The following is a 22500-nucleotide window of genomic DNA, read 5'->3' as shown; positions in this document are numbered from 1 at the left end:
CCACTAGCACTACTTCTACTTCTACCACTAGCACTACTACTACTTCTACCACTAGCACTACTACTACTTCTACCACTAGCACTACTACTACTTCTACCACTAGCACTACTACTACTTCTACCACTAGCACTACTACTACTTCTACCACTAGCACTACTACTACTTCTACCACTGCTGCACTACTACTACTACTTCTACCACAGCTGCACTACTACTGCTATTTCTACCACTAGCACTACTACTACTTCTACCACTAGCACTACTACTACTTCTACCACTAGCACTACTACTACTTCTACCACTAGCACTACTACTACTTCTACCACTAGCACTACTACTACTTCTACCACTAGCACTACTACTACTTCTACCACTAGCGCTACCACTACTTCTACTACTATTACCTCGCTTCACTTCCCTTTCTGTTTACCACTACTTCTCCTACTTACTACTACCACTACTACTTGTACTGCTACTTCCACTACCATCATTACCTACACCACTACTTCCCCACTTCGTTCTTTCTTCCTCTCTTGGTCCCGTCCCTTTCCCACCTCTTCTATATATACTGGCTCCCTCACTCTTGTGTGTCATTGTGACTCGTAAACGATCTATGTCGGACCGAAACGTCGTCGTAAGCTCCTCTCTCTTATGTGCGGGTTATTTGTGTATTGTTCCAGCCGCGGTATTGTGCCTTTTTGTTCTTTAAAAGAAGAAATCTAAAAGTTAACGTAGGAACGAGAAAGATAATAAGTGAAATAAAGATTGGATATCAGACTGGATGGAGGGAATATGAAGCAAAATATGTTTACACATGTGGGAGTGAGCTTGTCGACATATGGGGCTTTGAAAGCTGAGGCGAACCATAGAATTGGTGAGGTGGGGGAAGGGAGTGTAAATGTGGGTGGTACAATGTAGTGTCCGTGGAGACAGAACATTATCTATAGAGGCAAAAAACGAAATATACCGGAGTTTAGTGGTACCAATTGTGTTACATGGGTGTGAATGAGGGGTTTAAATACTGCGCCATGGAGAAGACTGGAAGCAGTGGAGATGTCGTGTTTGAAGACAATAATGTGCAGAAAATTCAGAGCTTTGAGCATTAATAGGAAAAGGTGTGGGGTTACCAAAAATATTATTCAAAGGGCTGAGAAAGGGTTGTTGAGGTGGTTTGGACATTTAGAGACAACAGAACAAAGTAGGATGACTAGGAGGGAATATAAATCTGAGGTGGAGGGATAGGAGGTCGTCCCAGGAAGAGTCAGAGGGAAGGGGTATGGGAGATTTTGAGAGGTAGGTTCGTGAGAGTGATGGGAGTGACTGGAGACAAGTGATTTTTATGATTTGTCGTGCTGTTGGAGTGAGAGCAAGATGACATTAATGAAAGGATTCAGGGAAACTGGAGAGCCCCTCAAGAAGTGAAGGTGGGTAGCACAGTGCCTCCATTCTGAAGGAGGGGTGAAGGTGGGTAGCACAGTGCCTGCACTCTGAAGGAAGGGTGAAGGTGGGTAGAACAGTGCCTCCATTCTGAAGGAGGGGTGAAGGTGGGTAGTGCAGTGCCTGCACTCTGAAGGAAGGGTGAAGGTGGGTAGTACAGTGCCTGCACTCTGAAGGAAGGGTGAAGGTGGGTAGTGCAGTGCCTGCACTCTGAAGGAAGGGTGAAGGTGGGTAGTACAGTGCCTGCACTCTGAAGGAAGGGTGAAGGTGGGTAGTACAGTGCCTGCACTCTGAAGGAAGGGTGAAGGTGGGTAGTACAGTGCCTCCACTCTGAAGGAAGGGTGAAGGTGGGTAGTACAGTGCCTGCACTCTGAAGGAAGGGTGAAGGTGGGTAGTACAGTGCCTCCACTCTGAAGGAAGGGTGAAGGTGGGTAGTGCAGTGCCTCCACTCTGAAGGAGGGGTGAAGGTGGATAGTACAGTGCCTCCACTCTGAAGGAGGGGTGAAGGTGGGTAGTACAGTGCCTCCACTCTGAAGGAGGGGTGAAGGTGGGTAGTACAGTGCCTGCACTCTGAAGGAGGGGTGAAGGTGGATAGTACAGTGCCTGCACTCTGAAGGAAGGGTGAAGGTGGGTAGTACAGTGCCTCCACTCTGAAGGAAGGGTGAAGGTGGGTAGTACAGTGCCTCCACTCTGAAGGAAGGGTGAAGGTGGGTAGTACAGTGCCTCCACTCTGAAGGAGGGGTGAAGGTGGATAGTACAGTGCCTCCACTCTGAAGGAGGGGTGAAGGTGGGTAGTACAGTGCCTCCACTCTGAAGGAGGGGTGAAGGTGGGTAGTACAGTGCCTGCACTCTGAAGGTGGGGTGAAGGTGAGTAGTACAGTGCCTCCACTCTGAAGGAGGGGTGAAGATGGGTAGTACAGTGCCTGCACTGTGAAGGAGGGTTGAAGGTGGGTAGTACAGTGCCTGCACTCTGAAGGAGGGGTGAAGGTGGGTAGTACAGTGCCTGCACTCTGAAGGAAGGGTGAAGGTGGGTAGTACAGTGCCTCCACTCTGAAGGAAGGGTGAAGGTGGGTAGTACAGTGCCTCCACTCTGAAGGAGGGGTGAAGGTGGATAGTACAGTGCCTCCACTCTGAAGGAGGGGTGAAGGTGGGTAGTACAGTGCCTCCACTCTGAAGGAGGGGTGAAGGTGGGTAGTACAGTGCCTGCACTCTGAAGGTGGGGTGAAGGTGAGTAGTACAGTGCCTCCACTCTGAAGGAGGGGTGAAGATGGGTAGTACAGTGCCTGCACTGTGAAGGAGGGTTGAAGGTGGGTAGTACAGTGCCTGCACTCTGAAGGAGGGGTGAAGGTGGGTAGTACAGTGCCTGCACTCTGAAGGTGGGGTGAAGGTGGGTAGTACAGTGCCTCCACTCTGAAGGAGGGGTGAAGGTGGGTAGTACAGTGCCTGCACTCTGAAGGTGGGGTGAAGGTGGGTAGTACAGTGCCTCCACTCTGAAGGAGGGGTGAAGGTGGGTAGTACAGTGCCTGCACTCTGAAGGTGGGGTGAAGGTGGGTAGTACAGTGCCTGCACTCTGAAGGTGGGGTGAAGGTGGGTAGTACAGTGCCTGCACTCTGAAGGAGGGGTGAAGGTGGGTAGTACAGTGTCTGCACTCTGAAGGTGGGGTGAAGGTGGGTAGTACAGTGTCTGCACTCTGAAGGTGGGGTGAAGGTGGGTAGTACAGTGTCTCCACTCTGAAGGAGGGGTGAAGGTGGGTAGTACAGTGCCTCCCCTCTGAAGGAGGGGTGAAGGTGGGTAGTACAGTGCCTGCACTCTGAAGGAGGGGTGAAGGTGGGTAGTACAGTGCCTCCCCTCTGAAGGAGGGGTGAAGGTGGGTAGTACAATGCCTGCACTCTGAAGGAGGGGTGAAGGTGGGTAGTACAGTGCCTGCACTCTGAAGGTGGGGTGAAGGTGGGTAGTACAGTGTCTGCACTCTGAAGGTGGGGTGAAGGTGGGTAGTACAGTGTCTCCACTCTGAAGGAGGGGTGAAGGTGGGTAGTACAGTGCCTCCCCTCTGAAGGAGGGGTGAAGGTGGGTAGTACAGTGCCTGCACTCTGAAGGAGGGGTGAAGGTGGGTAGTACAGTGCCTCCCCTCTGAAGGAGGGGTGAAGGTGGGTAGTACAGTGCCTGCACTCTGAAGGAGGGGTGAAGGTGGGTAGTACAATGCCTGCACTCTGAAGGAGGGGTGAAGGTGGGTAGTACAGTGCCTGCACTGTGAAGGTGGGGTGAAGGTGGGTAGTACAGTGCCTGCACTCTGAAGGAGGGGTAAATGTGGGTAGTACAGTGCCTGCACTCTGAAGGAGGGGTGAAGATGGGTAGTACAGTGCCTGCACTCTGAAGGATGGGTAAAGGTGGGTAGTACAGTGCCTGCACTCTGAAGGTGGGGTGAATGTGGGTAGTACAGTGCCTGCACTCTGAAGGAGGGGTGAAGATGGGTAGTACAGTGCCTGCACTCTGAAGGAGGGGTGAAGGTGGGTAGTACAGTGCCTGCACTCTGAAGGAGGGGTGAAGGTGGGTAGTACAGTGCCTCCCCTCTGAAGGAGGGGTGAAGGTGGGTAGTACAATGCCTGCACTCTGAAGGAGGGGTGAAGGTGGGTAGTACAGTGCCTGCACTCTGAAGGTGGGGTGAAGGTGGGTAGTACAGTGCCTGCACTCTGAAGGAGGGGTAAATGTGGGTAGTACAGTGCCTGCACTCTGAAGGAGGGGTGAAGGTGGGTAGTACAGTGCCTGCACTCTGAAGGAGGGGTGAAGGTGGGTAGTACAGTGCCTGCACTCTGAAGGAGGGGTGAAGGTGGGTAGTACAGTGCCTCCCCTCTGAAGGAGGGGTGAAGGTGGGTAGTACAATGCCTGCACTCTGAAGGAGGGGTAAATGTGGGTAGTACAGTGCCTGCACTCTGAAGGAGGGGTAAATGTGGGTAGTACAGTGCCTGCACTCTGAAGGAGGGGTGAAGGTGGGTAGTACAGTGCCTGCACTCTGAAGGAGGGGTAAATGTGGGTAGTACAGTGCCTGCACTCTGAAGGAGGGGTGAAGGTGGGTAGTACAGTGCCTGCACTCTGAAGGAGGGGTGAAGATGGGTAGTACAGTGCCTGCACTCTGAAGGAGGGGTGAAGGTGGGTAGTACAGTGCCTGCACTCTGAAGGAGGGGTGAAGGTGGGTAGTACAGTGCCTGCACTCTGAAGGAGGGGTGAAGGTGGGTAGTACAGTGCCTGCACTCTGAAGGAGGGGTGAAGGTGGGTAGTACAGTGCCTGCACTCTGAAGGAGGGGTGAAGATGGGTAGGTGCCTGCACTCTGTGAAGGTGGGTAGTACAGTGCCTGCACTCTGAAGGAGGGGTAAATGTGGGTAGTACAGTGCCTGCACTCTGAAGGAGGGGTGAAGGTGGGTAGTACAGTGCCTGCACTCTGAAGTAGGTGGGTAATACAGTGGCTGCAGGGTGGAGGAGGGTGAAGGTGGCAAGACAGTAATTGAATGACTGACTGTGGTAATGATTGACTATGGTAATGACTGACTGTGGTAATGACTATGGTAATGGCTGACTGTGGTAATGACTGACTATGGTAATGACTGACTGTGGTAATGACTATGGTAATGACTGACTATGGTAATGACTGACTATGGTAATGACTGACTGTTGTAATGACTGACTGTGGTAATGACTGACTATGGTAATGACTGACTATGGTAATGACTGACTATGGTAATGACTGACTATGGTAATGACTGACTATGGTAATGACTGACTATGGTAATGACTGACTATGGTAATGACTGACTATGGTAATGACTGACTATGGTAATGACTGACTATGGTAATGACTGACTATGGTAATGACTGACTGTGGTAATGACTGACTATGGTAATGATTGACTATGGTAATGACTGACTATGGTAATGACTGACTATGGTAATGACTGACTGTGGTAATGACTGACTATGGTAATGATTGACTATGGTAATGACTGACTATGGTAATGACTGACTGTGGTAATGACTGACTATGGTAATGATTGACTATGGTAATGACTGGCTATGGTAATGACTGACTATGGTAATGACTGACTGTGGTAATGACTGACTATGGTAATGACTGACTGTGGTAATGACTGACTATGGTAATGATTGACTATGGTAATGATTGACTGTGGTAATGACTGACTATGGTAATGACTGACTGTGGTAATGACTGACTATGGTAATGATTGACTATGGTAATGACTGACTATGGTAATGACTGACTATGGTAATGACTGACTGTGGTAATGACTGACTATGGTAATGATTGACTATGGTAATGACTGACTATGGTAATGACTGACTATGGTAATGACTGACTGTGGTAATGACTGACTATGGTAATGATTAACTATGGTAATGATTGACTATGGTAATGACTGACTATGGTAATGACTGACTATGGAAATGGTTGACTGTAGTAATGACTGGCTGTGGTAATGATTGACTGTGGTTGTAACCGCCTGTGGTAATGACTAACTGTAGTAATGACTGATTATGGTAATGACTGACTGTGATAATGACTGATTATGGTAATGACTGACTGTGGTAATGAATGATTGTGGTAATGATTGACTGTGGTAATGAATGATTGTCGTAATGACTGACTGTGGTAATGACTGACTATGGTAATGACTGACTGTGGTAATGATTGACTGTGGCAATGAATGATTGTGGTAATGATTGACTGTGGTTGTAACCGCCTGTGGTAATGACTAACTGTAGTAATAACTGACTATGGTAATGACTGACTGTGGTAATGACTGATTGTCGTAATGACTGACTGTGGTAATGACTGACTATGGTAATGACTGACTGTGGTAATGACTGATTGTCGTAATGACTGACTGTGGTAATGACTGACTATGGTAATGACTGACTGTGGTAATGACTGACTGTGGTAATGACTGACTGTGGTAATGACTGACTATGGTAATGACTGAATGTGGTAATGACTGACTGTGGTAATGACTGACTATGGTAATGACTGACTGTCGTAATGACTAACTGTGGTAATGATTGACTATGGTAATGGCTGACTGTGGTATTGACTGACTGTGGTAATGACTGACTGTGGTAACGACTAACTGTGGTAGTGACTGACTATTGTAATGACTATGGTAATGGCTGACTGTAGTAATGACTGACTGTGGTAACAACTAACTGTGGTAGTGACTGACTATGGTAATGACTATGGTAATGGCTGACTGTAGTAATGACTGACTGTGGTAATGGCTGACTGTGGTAATGACTGATTGTGGCAATGGCTGACTATGATAAGATAAGATAAGATAAGATAAGATTTCGTTCGGATTTTTAACCCCGGAGGGTTAGCCACCCAGGATAACCCAAGAAAGTCAGTGCGTCATCGAGGACTGTCTAACTTATTTCCATTGGGGTCCTTAATCTTGTCCCCCAGGATGCGACCCACACCAGTCGACTAACACCCAGGTACCTATTTGCTGCTAGGTGAACAGGACAACAGGTGTAAGGAAACGTGTCGAAATGTTTCCACCCGCCGGGAATCGAACCCGGGCCCTCCGTGTGTGAAGCGGGAGCTTTAGCCACCAGGCCACCGAGCCACGATAATGACTGACTGTGGTAATGACTGAGGAAATGACTGACTATAGTATAAAGTCTGATTTAATTTATGAACAGAGGCTTGAACAATGTTTTGAACAGTTGAAACAGACTGAGGAGAGTTATAAAGCCACAACATGGACGTCAGGGTCTCGATGCCACCTTCCTTCCGGGCTAGAGCTCTATCACGACGTTTCTCTCAGACTAGAACTCTAATACAACGTTTATCTAAGGCTAGAGCTTTATCAGTCTCTACTGAGCTCTAACATGAACGAAACGTTGCCCCAATAATGTCTTCATATGTCTGTCTGTCTGTCTGTCTGTCTGTCTCTCTCTCTCTCTCTCTCTCTCTCTCTCTCTCTCTCTCTCTCTCTCTTCCTCCTAAACATCGATCTACAGGTTGTGGGTTATTTGTGAATTGTTGCAACTATGTTATTGTGGAGTCGTGCGTATTGTGTGCTGACAATAATATTACATTCAAGGGGAAGCGCTAAACCCGTAGTGGTCACACAGCTGCTGGGGAATGGGAGGCAACGAGTTTCTACCCAAGGGAGGGGCAACTCTAGTTCCTTGGATCAGGAGCCCTATAGCATTAATTCATTCTTTTGTTCTCCATGAATGAGGGGGGTGGAAGGCGGGCAGGTAAGCTATCTTTAATATACCTGCGATGGGTTTCGAGAGTTTTCCTAGTGGCCGAGGCCTGTGCTAGATCTGTTGATTAGGCACTCGGTGCAGATACTTGTCCAGTTTAATCTTGAAGACTTCTACACTTGACCCAGCAATGTTTCCCATAACTTCTGGTAGCATGTTGATAAGTCTGGGACCCGGGATGTTGATACAGTGTTCCCTTATTGTGTCCACGGCTCCTTTACTTTTCACTGGGTGCATTTTGCACTGCCTCACATATGTCTCACTCCAGGTGTTGTGGACTAGTCTTTCAAGTATTTTCCATGAATATATTGTCAAGTATCTTCATCTCTTCTGCGTATTTAGACTCAGGTGTTCCCAGTAGTTTAAGTGCCTTATTGGCTCTTTGCGGGCGGTAAATGATCTTTGTACGTGTTCCAGCTCTGACATCTCTCCTGCCCTGAAAGGAGCAGTCAACACCGAACACTAATAGAGACAGGGGAAGCGATTCGAACAGTGTCACCACTAGCACTGTGTGTTGAAAGTCATCATAATCCACCCGTTTATTTTCCTGGCTGTCCTGACACTGGCTTTACTTTGTTCTTTAAAATGTAGGTCAGTTGACATTATTACACCCAGATCCTTCACATGTTCCTTCCGTTCATACAAACATCCTGTGAAACTGTGAATGGCGATGATATGAAAGAGCTGAAGGTTCATACAAACGTTCTATTTAACCATGTGAATGACGGTGGTTTGAGAGAGAGAGAGAGAGAGAGAGAGAGAGAGAGAGAGAGAGATAGAGGTGAACGTTAAAGGGAGATGCATCCTCTGGGTTCCATCCCTTCAGCTGAATGATAGAGACGGGACCAGGCACCTGCCTCCTACACACCACCTTCTCTTGATTTATTTCGTATCTCGGGCTCGCCCCTCCTCGGTTTCAGTGATGAAAGATTGTCTTTGTTTTAATTTGTAATGTTTGTGATCTCAGTTAGTGTTGAATTTTGCCCTCTGATTCATCTAACTTTAATTCACTCTCTCTTCTCTCTCTCTCTCTCTCTCTCTCCTTCTTGTACGTAACAGTAGAGATATTATAGTAACAGCTACAGAAGCAGGTATTGTAATCACAAACACTGACTCGTGTAACGCCATATTCATCAAGACTTAAAAGAACCCATTGTCAAGTGTTTTAAATATTTTACGGCACAATCTGGACACTGCAGTCATCTCACAGTCATTAAAATTTAATAACACATCCCAACTCAAAAAAGGCAGCAGCAAAGCAATTGAAAAAAAAAACTAAAGACCTACAGCATTAACATCAAACATAAACAAGATTTTTGAAAGGGTTTAAAGAAGAAATGTTGCCAGTCATATTGAATTGCAGCAGTTGCACAACCCAGGTCAACATGGGGTCAGAAGGAGTCGGTCTTGCCTCTTGCAATTGCTGGACCATTATGACATGGTCTTGACGTGCTGGAAGACAAGCTAAGTGCACATGTAGTGCGCACAGACTTTGCAAAAGCTTTTGACAAGTGTGACCATGAGGTAATTATACACAAAATGCGTGCAAAGGGAATAACTGGGAAGGTGGAAGATGGATATTTAACTAACAGAACTAACAGAGTGAAATCAGGGGCTGCTACTGTGAAGTGTTCTGTTCCTCAAGGCACGGTGCTCGCCCCACTTCTCTTTTGTTACTCTCATATCTGACACTGACAGAGACATAAACCATAACACTCTATCATCCTTTGCAGACGATACTATAATCTTCATGATATAAACCAAGTCTTGCAGTGATCTACTGACAACAATATGATGTTCAATGAGGATAAATTATAGTTACTACGTTACGAAAGGATTGAGGAAATAAAAAGATCAGAGAACAAGACAAAGTCAAATCTCTCAAAAGAACGTAAATCAATATATTGATAGACATTTGGGAGCGATAATGTTAGAAAATCTCACTTTTAAAGAACACAACAATGTCATTATCCCACCTGCAAAGAAAATGATTGACTGAATAACTAGAACTTTCAAAACAATAGATTCCAAGCCAATGATAGCGTTCTTCAAGTCACTCGTTCTCTCTAGAATAGAATATTGCTGTGTACTAGCGGCCACCTTCAAGCCAGACTAAATTGCAGAACTGTAAAATGTATAGAGAACCTTCACAGCTTCTTTAAACTCAGTCAGGCACCTAAATTACTGAGTGTTTGAAGCCCACTAGAATTGTACTCCTTAGAACAAAGGCGAGAAAGACACTGGAAGCATTGGTTCCAAATCTGCACACCGAAATCATTACGTACGAAGACAAGAGGCTTGGCAGAAGGTACAAGATACCTCCATTGAAAAGTAGGGAAGCGATGATTACAGTGAAAAAACTCAGCAAGTGGGAAGTACAGTGCCTGTACTTTGAAGGATGGGTGGGGAGGTTAGTCATGGAGGTGGGAAGTACAGTGCCTACACTCTGAAGGATGGGTGGGGAGGTTGCGGTTCAGAGAACCATTTGAGCCACCATGCCAACACACGTCTGGCACGACAGCAGTTAAACGAACGATGGTAAATGTGTCTCGTTTAAGGCTGGCCCTAATTTAGATTTTTAAAACCAGTTTACATATCACGAAATGTAATTTAATAACAATACGAATCTGAAGTATATTTCGTGTCTAAGAAATTTTCAATATACTTTTACTCCTAATTAAAGTAACATTTCTATTTTTCTTCAAAGGTCTGAGCCAAGTACGTCAATAAAGGTACGTTATTTATGTGTTGGATAATGATTCTTTATTGCTGTTGTTGCTATTGTTGTTGCTGTTGTATAATAAATCAGCTTCTTGCCTCTCTCTCTACTGTATTGCAGAGGCGACTGAAATCCCATTTTCTGTTGCAGCTGATGCTACAATCCCAATTTCTGTTGCAGCTACAGCTAAAATCCTATTTTCTGTTACAGCTGCAAGAAAAATCCCATTTTCTGTTGCCACTGAGACTTAATTTTCTGTTGCTTCCGTAATAATTAATTTGTTGTTTTTATTGTTGTGATGTTATAACAAAATTTAAAAGTTGAAGATGAATTAGAAATACTTTGAATGATTTCAGTTTTGGTGGTGCTAGAAAACTTAGAGAGAGTGAGAGAGAGAGAGAGAGAGAAAGAGAGAGAGAGAAAGAGGTGGGAAACCACTTAATATGCCTCAGTTGAGGCTTCAATCCTCTTTATACTTTCCAATAAGGCTTCAGTCCTCTCTATATGTCCTAATGAGGCTTCAGTCCTCTCTATACGTCCTAATGAGGCTTCAGTCCTCTCTATACGTCCTAATGAGGCTTCAGTCCTCTCTATACGTCCTAATGAGGCTTCAGTCCTCTCTATATAGAGGATCAAACTCTCCTGAGAGTTTAATCCTCTATACATACCGTCTTTGTGGTTTAAACTCCACGTTATCCACATTTCAAAAGCTAAAAGTTTTATATTTCTTTATTTAAGCTTTCTTAGTGTATGTAAAGCTTGTGTAAAGCTTGTGTAAAGCTTGTGTAAAGCTTGTATAAAGCTTGCGTAAAGCTTGTGTAAAGCTTGTGTAAAGCTTGTGTAAAGCTTGTATAAAGCTTGTGTAAAGCTTGTGTAAAGCTTGCGTAAAGCTTGTGTAAAGCTTGTGTAAAGCTTGTGTAAAGCTTGTGTAAAGCTTGTGTAAAGCTTGTGTAAAGCTTGTACAGTGTTTATATGTGGCAGGTGAAGTTTGACTAGCTTTTAACTGTTTTGATTAAGCTTGTGCTGGGGATTATTCGTTCTCATTTAAGCTTCAATTCGGTTAATAAGTCCACAAGTGAGCTTCAGTCCTATTTAAATGAGACTGATGTTGCAAGTGTCTTATTGATGCTGTAGATGTGTCTTACAGATGCTGCAAATGTGTCTTATTGATGCTGCAGATGTGTCTTATTGACGCTGTAGATGTGTCATATTGATGCTGCAGATGTGTCTTACAGATGCTGCAAATGTGTCTTATTGATGGTTCAGATGTGTCTTATTGATGCTGCAGATGTGTCTTATTGATGCTGCAAATGTGTCTTATTGATGCTGCAGATGTGTCTTATTGATGCTGCAGATGTGTCTTATTGATGCTGCAGATGTGTCTTATTGATGCTTCAGATGTGTCTTATTGATGCTGCAGATGTGTCTTATTGATGCTGCAAATGTGTCTTATTGATGCTGCAGATGTGTCTTATTGATGCTGCAGATGTGTCTTATTAATGCTGCAGATGTGTCATATTGATGCTGCAGATGTGTCTTATTGATGCTGCAGATGTGTCTTATTGATCCTGCAGATGTGTCTTATTGATGCTGCAGATGTGTCTTATTGATGCTGCAAATGTGTCTTATTGATGGTTCAGATGTGTCTTATTGATGCTGCAGATGTGTCTTATTGATGCTGCAAATGTGTCTTATTGATGCTGCAGATGTGTCTTATTGATGCTGCAGATGTGTCTTATTGATGCTGCAGATGTGTCTTATTGATGCTTCAGATGTGTCTTATTGATGCTGCAGATGTGTCTTATTGATGCTGCAAATGTGTCTTATTGATGCTGCAGATGTGTCTTATTGATGCTGCAGATGTGTCTTATTGATGCTGCAGATGTGTCATATTGATGCTGCAGATGTGTCTTATTGATGCTGTAGATGTGTCTTATTGATGCTGCAGATGTGTCTTATTGATCCTGCAGATGTGTCTTATTGATGCTGTAGATGTGTCTTATTGATGCTGCAAATGTGTCTTATTGATGGTTCAGATGTGTCTTATTGATCCTGCAGATGTGTCTTATTGATGCTGCAGATGTGTCTTATTGATGCTGCAAATGTGTCTTATTGATGGTTCAGATGTGTCTTATTGATGCTGCAGATGTGTCTTATTGATGCTGCAGATGTGTCATATTGATGCTGTAGATGTGTCTTTTTGATGCTGCAGATGTGTCATATTGATGCTGTAGATGTGTCATATTGATGCTGTAGATGTGTCTTATTGATGCTGCAGATGTGTCTTATTGATGCTGCAAATGTGTCTTATTGATGCTGCAGATGTGTCTTATTGATGCTGCAGATGTGTCTTATTGATGCTGCAAATGTGTCTTATTGATGCTGCAGATGTGTCATATTGATGCTGTAGATGTGTCATATTGATGCTGTAGATGTGTCTTATTGATGCTGCAAATGTGTCTTATTGATGCTGCAGATGTGTCTTATTGATGCTGTAGATGTGTCATATTGATGCTGCAGATGTGTCTTATTGATGCTGCAGATGTGTCTTATTGATGCTGCAAATGTGTCTTATTGATGCTGCAGATGTGTCTTATTGATGCTTCAGATGTATCTTATTGATCCTGCAGATGTGTCTTATTGATCCTGCAGATGTATCTTATTGATGCTGCAGATGTATCTTATTGATGCTGCAGATGTATCTTATTGATGCTGCAGATGTATCTTATTGATGCTGCAGATGTATCTTATTGATGCTGTAGATGTATCTTATTGATGCTGCAGATGTATCTTATTGATCCTGCAGATGTATCTTATTGATGCTGCAGATGTATCTTATTGATGCTGCAGATGTATCTTATTCATCAACTTCTCGGTATTGATAGCATCATTGATGCGATACTAAAGTCAGGACAAAGTTGTAACGTCAACGGTAGTGGGAGAACAGCTGTTAGTTAGTTAGCTAGTTAGTAACTAGGTTGTTAGTTATCACTATGTGCTCTTCAAGGGATGAGTGCCTTGGTGGCAGTGAATGGCTCTTGATCCGGGAAACTGGAGCAACTAGCCTCTTCCTCGGATCAGAGCCGGGGTTTCCAATTATTGTGTATATTTTGCACAGTTATTTGAAGTGAAATTGTTATTGTTATTGTTTATTAGTATTAATATTATAATTATTATTATTGTTAATTATTATTATTATTATTATTATTATTATTATTATTATTATTATGATCATTATGATTATTATTCAAAAGTCGCTGTAGGGCCCCTGTATATAACTTCAGTTAATAATAATAATAATAATAATAATAATAATAATAATAATAATAATAATAATAATAATAATAATAATAATAATAATACCAGTAATAGTTATTTAACATTGTTAACAGAGAGAGAGAGAGAGAGAGAGAGAGAGAGAGAGAGAGAGAGAGAGAGAGAGAGCTACCCTAGACTCCTCCATATTCCAGTTGGTTCAATAAGGCGTCAGTCAGTTTCTTGTGTAAGCTGAGGGTGGTGAGTTGCAGTCTCTCAGCTACTGATAAACTCTAGAACAATGACTGTCTGATAAGGAGCGAGATAACGGAGATAACGGAGGAGGAGGAGGAGGAGAGATGAAGAGGGAGGCAAAGCACTGTGATGAGACGGTGAGTGGGCTGAAGGCGGAGGGAGAGAGAGAGAGAGAGGGGGGGGGAGAGAGGGAGCGAGGGAGGGAGAAAGAGAGAGAGAGAGAGGCAGCGATAAGAGATGAGGAAAATGAGGGAATGAACAGGGTAACTGAGGGCTGTTGAATTTACAAACAAAGTAGGATCAGCCCGGCTGTGGTTCGTACGTTAGACTACGTGCGGCCAGCAGTAACAGCCTAGTTGATCAGGCCCTGATCTACCGGGAGGCATGGTCATGGGCCGGGCCGCGGGGGCGTTGATCCCCGGAATACCCTCCAGGTAGACTAAAGGTAGATCAGCGGAACTGTTGCTACTGTCATTATGGGAATACACTAAACAGGTACGAGGGAGGAGATCGTGCAGGTGTCTAGGAAGGAGGGGTAGTGGGATAGGGAGGAAATGGAAGGCAATCAGTGTCGATCCAAGGAAGGAAAGGTCAAGGCCCAATTCCATGGATCAAGAGCCCCTCACTGGGGTCCATGAACACGCAAGCACAAGACACTGGAAGCAACGCAGCCAAACCACACAGGACCCAGCGCAGGCAGACAGTCCCTCAGGACAACACAATGTTAAAGACCCGTGAAGAATCGTATCATAAAGTCTGTCGTTAAGAGAACGACAAGAAATGGGCGGAAGGCCACAATTTTTTTACATTACGAGGCTTTTGAAAACGAGAGAAGTGAAACCAGCAACAGTGCTGTTGAAGACACTTGTGCTGTCACTGCTTGAACGTCGTTGTGTGGTCAGTGTCTAGCAAGGCTGACTACCTCACTGAATGTACATAGGTCGTTGACTGCCAGCATAGAATTATTAAAGTATTTAAGGATCACGTAAGTTCCTCCGTCTTCTAATATCATGTTCATTTTTCTACTTTAATCTACCTTGTCCATAATTACTATCACATTTACTTTGTCTGTTTCGTAAAGTGAAGTCCAGGATCTTTCCTTAATTTATGGTTTAACTTAACAAATCTTTGAGGACAACTGTAATTATGGACGAGGTAGATTATTGTTACTGGAAGACTGGGAAACTTACGTGCCTCTTAAACGCCTCAGACTAAGAAACTGTTCTCTGCGGAACGGAAAAAAGAGAGAAACATTACACAGTGTTATAACAACATAGTGGAGAGAAAGATACGTAAGAAAGAGAAGAATAAAGGAGGGGCACCGTGGACACAATGAGAGAATACTGTGTCTACTTACGTGGTTCAAGACTCTGCAACTTGCTACCAGCCGCTGACAGCAACAGCCTAGTTCGTCAGCCAGACAAAATAAACGTTCTCAAAGGCAGAAACGCTTCTGCCTTTGCGTATGAGAAACGTTTCTGTTGGGTGAAACGTTCACTGAGTAAATAAAAATCGTCCCTAAATACATGCGGGCCATTCAACACAAGGAATTGTGAAGGATCGGCCCTCCGTTCTCTGATTGCGACCTGTACACTGACCAACCAGGCTGTTGGTGACCCTACATGGGTTTAACTGCTCTAGAACGGCGACTTTCATTCTCCACTAGATTATACCATGATGCATCGTCGTGTATAATTGTGCAAAAATTATACACGACTTGCTCACGTGTGAGCGAGTTTTAAACTATACTTAAGTCAGAAGAAATAATAATAATAATAATAATAATAATAATAATAATAATAATAACAACTTTCATTAATATTTTTCAATGATATTAATACAACTTTATTTTGCCATTACTCTGTGATGTGGTACATCACATTCTTGATCTCTTACATTACTTTATTTGAAAGACCGTGAAAGAACAGTGGATAAAAACGATTTTGGGGGGAAAAGATGACGTAGAAGGAAATATTGCTCAAGTTTACCCTCGAAAATCTCCTGGAGCTCCGTTCTCTCTGATTCAACTTGAACCATAGAAAACAGGCACAGTGGTGAAACTTTTGCAGGAAAAAAAGAAGAGCGCATTTCGCCTTTGTTTTGATATTAAGAATACGTTTCGTACGTTGCTGAGAGAGAGAGAGAGAGAGAGAGAGAGAGAGAGAGAGATTTGCACGGCCATATTATTGCTGATTTTTTTTCTTTTTAGATATAAAAGGAGGTGTTTGAGTGAGCTATTGCACGAGCTATGGCTCCGCTGTTTTCTTCGAAGCTGCCATGAGTATGAGGCGAAATTAAATCATTATTAACCTTTCGTGGCATTTGATGAAGCATCGGCGCTTTCTGCGCTTTATTAGCCTCGTCAAAAATATTAGACCCATGATAACCCCCCCATGGCTCTTACGATCATGGGGGGAAGCGGTAAGCCCGTACTGGTCAAGTAAACGCTCGGAGGAACGCGAGGAAACAGTTGCGAGAGTTGTGGAAGACAGCGACCACGTAGCACACCAGGAACCGTGACTCTGAAGTGAGTCAGGGAGGTGTATGAGGCAACATGAACCTGCAACATGAACCTGCAACATGAACCTGCAATATGAACCTGCAACATGAACCTGCAACATGAACCTGCAATATGAACCTGCAACATGAACCTGCAACATGAACCTGCAACATGAACCTGCAACATGAACCTGCAATATGAACCTGCAACATGAACCTGCAACATGAACCTGCAACATGAACCTGTAACATGAACCTGTAACATGAACCTGTAACATGAACCTGCAACATGAACCTGCAACATGAACCTGCAGCATGAATCTGCAACATGAACCTGCAACATGAACCTGCAGCATGAACCTGCAATATGAACTTGTAACATAAACCTGCAACATGAACCTGCAACATGAACCTCCAACATGAACCTGCAATATGAACTTGCAACATTAACCTGCAACATGAACCTGCAGCATGAACCTGCAATATGAACTTGCATCATGAACCTGCAACACGAACCTGCAGCATGAACCTGCAATATGAACTTGCAACATAAACCTGCAACATGAACCTGCAACATGAACCTGCAATATGAACTTGCAACATTAACCTGCAACATGAACCTGTAACATGAACCTGCAACATGAACCTGCAATATGAACTTGCAACATAAACCTGCAACATGAACCTGCAACATGAACCTGCAATATGAACTTGCAACATTAACCTGCAACATGAACCTGCAACATGAACCTGCAGCATGAATCTGCAACATGAACCTGCAACACGAACCTGCAGCATGAACCTGCAATATGAACTTGCAACATAAACCTGCAACATGAACCTGCAACATGAACCTGCAATATGAACTTGCAACATTAACCTGCAACATGAACCTGCAATACGAACTTGCAACATGAACCTGCAACATGAACATGCAACATGAACTTGCAACATGAACCTGCAACATGATCCTGCAACATAAACCTGCAACATGAACCTGCGACATGATCCTGCAAAGTGAACCTGCGACATGAACGTGCAACATGAACGTGCAACATGATCATGCAATATGAACCTGCAACATGAAACATGCAACATGAACCTGCAACATGAACCTGCAACATGAACCTGCAACATGAACATACAACATGAACGTATAACGGAACACGGAACATACAGCTACTGAGAGACAGGTTACAGGCTACTGAGAGACAGGTTACAGGCTACTGAGAGCCAGGTTACAGGCTACTGAGAGCCAGGTTACAGGCTACTGAGAGACAGGTTACAGGCTACTGAGAGCCAGGTTACAGGCTACTGAGAGCCAGGTTACAGGCTACTGAGAGCCTATAACTGAGTTACCTAAGAACATAAGAATGGAGGAACACTGCAGCAGGCCTACTGGCCCATACAGGGGAGGTCCACTTCAAAATTAACCATTCTCACCCACCCATTTGTCCAATTTTTTCTCTAATTTAATGATTGAACTTGTACTAAAACCCAAATCTGCACCTCGTCACCTCCAGTGACAAGCAGGGAGGGATTAATACACCGAGAGAGAATTCAGTAAGTGTAAAGGAACCACGACTCTTCAGCACCCTTCAGGCATGAGTTGGATTATCAATAAACCCCAAATTGTCTTCAAGAGGGGAACGTGACAGTTTCCTTAAATCAGTTCCTGATCAGCCGGGTTGTGTTGCATGTGTTGGAGTGCGGGTGGTGGGCGCTAACAGCCTGGTGTGGGATTGGGCCGCGGAGGCAGTGGTCCCCGGAATGGAGTTCAGGTAACCATCATTCGTGCAGTCTCTGTCTTGCCTTCAGCTGCTCTGTTCCGAATTAATGGCGATTCTTTCTTAAAATGATTCTTACTAGATTTTGTTCCTGAGGTAAGAAAAAAGTTTTAGTACCTTGAGAGTAATAAAGTAATCTGTAAAGCGTCTTGTAGCTGACCTAAAGTGACGCGGATCAGCCTAAAAAAAAAGTCGGCTTTATGGCCTGTGCAAGACTGGTTTATCTTGTGATGTTGGTGCACACACACACACACACACACACACACACACACACACACACTTGACAGGAGGAATAGTGGGGACATGATAACGAAGTATAAATTACTGAGAGGAATTGACAAGGTGAACAGGGACATGTTTCAAAGATGGAACACAAGTGGACACAACTGGAAGCTGATCAATCATATGAAGTATTTCTTCAGCCATAGAGTTGTCAGAAGTGGAACAATCTAGAGAATGAAGTAGTGGAGGCAGGATCAATACATAACTAAGAAGAGGTACGACAAGACTCTTGAAACCGGAGAGAGCGGCCAAAGAAGACGTGGGAGTGTGGACCTACTAGCGGCCAGCGGAGACGTGGGAGTGTGGGAGAAACTCGTACAATTAAGTTTTTTCCTCAATAAAGTGTCCTGGAATGATCACTTTCCACTTAAGTCTTGCTCTACCATCAAGACTGATAGGAAACTCATGGAAGACGATTAAGTAATGAACAATTGCCTATCGCGATTGACTGATCTATCACACCTCATTAAAGACAAGTGAAATCTACTGAGTCATCTCTTTACTGCACGAAATGAAAGCAGTTATCTATTTTACCTGGAAGTGAATAGGTGTAGGTAGGTACCCTTGCACCTGCTGCCCTTGTTGACCTGACAGTAAATAGTTACTAGGATGTTAGTCACCTTACACCTGTTGCTACGTACTTAGGTTACCTTACTGCTTACATATCCGCCAGAAGGACTGGTCTGGGACCTGGCCTCGGGGGACATGACTGGTCTGGGACCTGGCCTCGGGGGAGATGACTTCAAAACTTGTTAACAGGTGAACAGGTGATCAACAGGAAAACAGTACAACCCTGATGGTGTAAGCATAGATAGACATTTTGACACTGGGTGCAACTGTAGCCTGACTTGAATGCTAGTGAAGGGCTCTTGATTCAAGGATCCGAAGCTGTTCATCTCTCGTGTCAAATCAGACTCCTCCCATTTTCTAGGCGCTGTGTGGCCTTTGTATGTTTAGCGTTTTCCCGTGAGTAATAATAATAATGATAATAATAATAATAATAATAATAATAATAATAATAATAATAATAATAATAATAATAATAATAATAATAATAATAACAATAATAATAATGGAACTAAGGTAGAATTAACTGGGTCATTTGCGTGGAGGGTCGAGCAGGTTAGGTTATGTTGAGGGTCGTACAGGGTTCGTGTGTGTACGTACAGTGGTTCACCAACACTCGTCACCGAACGAAATGCGGTGAGGAAGGTGCCAAAATGAATGACGTGTTTGCTGTGATCTTCGTTCAACTCTGCTTGCTAGAACCTGAACGCTGATCAGAGGGGTTTGTGGCATTCAGGTATTGGGCTCCATCTTTAATTATGTGTCGAGTAATTGGTGTTTGGTCTAGTGGGAAGATTTCTTCTCAGTAAAGTGGCAAGTGGTGATGGTGGTGGTGGTAGTGGTGATATAGGTGGTAGTAGTGGTGGTGGGTGGTCGTGGTGGTGGTGGTGACACAAGTAGGTGGTGGTGGGGGGGTGATAGTTGTGGCTGTGGTGGTGGTGCTATCTGTTAGTGCAAACATTACATCCTTGCTTTTTATCAGAGGTATTTTGCACCACCTGCCAAGCCTCTTGCTGTCGAAGGGATGAATTTCGTTGTGCAGATTTGGGACCAATCCCTCTGGAATTTTTCAGGCGCAAATCTCGGTTCGAGGGGACTTCAGGTGCTCCCAGTAACTGAAGTTCTTGACTGAATTTACACGAACAATGGAGGTTCTCTGTACATTCTCCGATGCTAGGATTTCCCCAGCCATTAATAGGTTTTGCTAGTGTGGGGTGTAGAGAGAACAAGTGGTTCAGAAAAGTCTAGTTATCCAGCCAGTCAGTTTCCCTGCATTAACAATACCAACGTTGTTGTGAGTCATGAATGTTGTATGTGTTGCTGACACGGCAGACACTCGCAGTCCTCTCCTCGTCTCAGTTCTCTCACATTCTTTTATACAACTTTCCTATTTAGCTTTTAATTCTTCAATTTTTTTCTATACAATAAAGTAAATTTATGTGCTCCTTTTATTCTCGTGTTTCATGAATATGTACTCACCTATTTGTTGTTGCAGGGGTCGACTCATAGCTCCTGGCCCCGCCTCTTCGCTGATTGCTACTAGGTCCTCTCTCTCCCTGCCCCATGAGCTTTATCATACCTCGCCTTAAAACTATGTATGGTTCCCGCCTCCACTACGTCACTTTCTAGGCTATTCCACGGCCTGACTACTCTATGACTGAAGAAATACTTCCTAACATCCCTTTGATTCACCTGAGTCTTCAACTTCCAATAGTGACCTCTTGTTTCTGTGTCCCTTCTCTGGAACATCCCGTCTTTGTCCACCTTGTCTATTCCGCGCAGTATTTTATATGTCGTTATCATGTCTCCTCTGACCCTCCTGTCCTCCAGTGTCGTCAGGCCGATTTCCCTCAACCTTTCTTCGTAGGACAATCCCCGTAGCTCTGGGACTAGTCTTGTTGCAAACTTTTGCACTGTGTGTGTGTGTGTGTGTGTGTGTGTGTGTGTGTGTGTGTGTGTGTGTGTGTGTGTGTGTGTGTGTTATGTATGTGTGATGGGGTCTCCATCGTATGTCTCCAACAGACACGCATCTGACGTAAATGTAGAACACACACACGCACACACACACACACACACACACACACACACACACACACACACACACACACACACACACACACACACACACACACACACACACACAACACACACACAACACACACACACACACACACACACACACACACACACACACAAACACAACACACACACACACACACACACACACACACACTCACACATACACAACACACACACACACACACACACACACACACACACACACACACACACACACACACACATACACAACACACACACACACACACACACACACACACACACACATATACACAACACACACACACACACACACACACACACACACACACACACACACACACACACACACACACACACACACACAGGTATGATAAAGCTCACGGCTCAGGGAGAGTGACCTAGTAGCGATCAGTAAAGAGGCGGGGCCAGGAGCTCGGACTCGACCCCCGCAACCTCAACTAGGTGAGTACAACTAGGTGAGTACATACATACACAACACACACACACCCACACACACACACAAACACACACACACACACACACATACATACACAACACACACACACACACACACACACACACACACACACACACACACACACACACACACACACACACACACACACACACACACAAGTGGAGGGAGAAGCAGGAAGGCCAGGGTGAATGGAGCCAAACTACAAGAAAGGGGACTACACGGGAATGAGGAACTACCTGAACGGGGTTCAGTGGGACAGAGAACTGGCAGGGAAGCCAGTTAATGAGATGATGGAATATGTAGCAACAAAATGCAAGGAGGCTGAGGAGAGGTTTGTACCCAAGGGTAACAGGAATAATGAAAAAGCCAGGATGAGCCCATGGTTCACCCAAAGGTGCAGGGAGGCAAAAACCAAGTGTGCTAGGGAATGGAAGAAATATAGAAGGCAAAGGACCCAGGAGAATAGGGAGAGCAGTCGTAGAGCCAGAAACGAATATGCACAGATAAGAAGGGAGGCCCAAAGACAATATGAAAACGACATAGCAGCGAAAGCCAAATCTGACCCGAAACTGTTATACAGCCACATCAGGAGGAAAACAACAGCCAAGGACCAGGTAATCAGGCTAAGAAAGGAAGGAGGAGAGACAGCAAGAAATGACCGTGAAGTATGTGAGAAACTCAACAAGAGATTCAAAGAAGTGTTCACAGAGGAGACAGAAGGGGCTCCAGAAAGACGGAGAGGTGGGGAACACCACCAAGTGTTGGACACAGTGCACAGAACCGAGGAAGAAGTGAAGAGGCTTCTGAGTGAGCTAGATACCTCAAAGGCAATGGGGCCAGATACATCTCCCCATGGGTCCTGAGAGAGGGAGCAGAGGCG

General features: G+C 44.5%; 1 protein-coding gene across 3 annotated transcripts in view; it reads left to right on the top strand.

Annotated features, from left to right (window-relative positions):
• The window catches only part of klu (klumpfuss), a 73434-nt gene that overhangs the window by 9873 nt on the left and 41061 nt on the right, over window positions 1-22500 (top strand). The window contains exon 2 of one of the 3 annotated variants that reach the window (XM_053780451.2): window positions 10425-10449. The exons of the other annotated variants lie outside the window; for them this stretch is intronic. The gene's annotated coding sequence lies outside the window, so the exon portion shown is untranslated. The remainder of the gene's footprint in view (window positions 1-10424; window positions 10450-22500) is intronic. 3 annotated transcript variants of the gene reach the window in all.

The sequence above is a fragment of the Cherax quadricarinatus genome, chromosome 26 (assembly GCF_038502225.1).
Source record: "Cherax quadricarinatus isolate ZL_2023a chromosome 26, ASM3850222v1, whole genome shotgun sequence".
NCBI classification, from domain to species: Eukaryota; Metazoa; Arthropoda; class Malacostraca; order Decapoda; family Parastacidae; genus Cherax; species Cherax quadricarinatus.
Note: the sequence above shows the minus strand (reverse complement) of the source record. Positions and strands in the feature narration are given on the sequence as shown.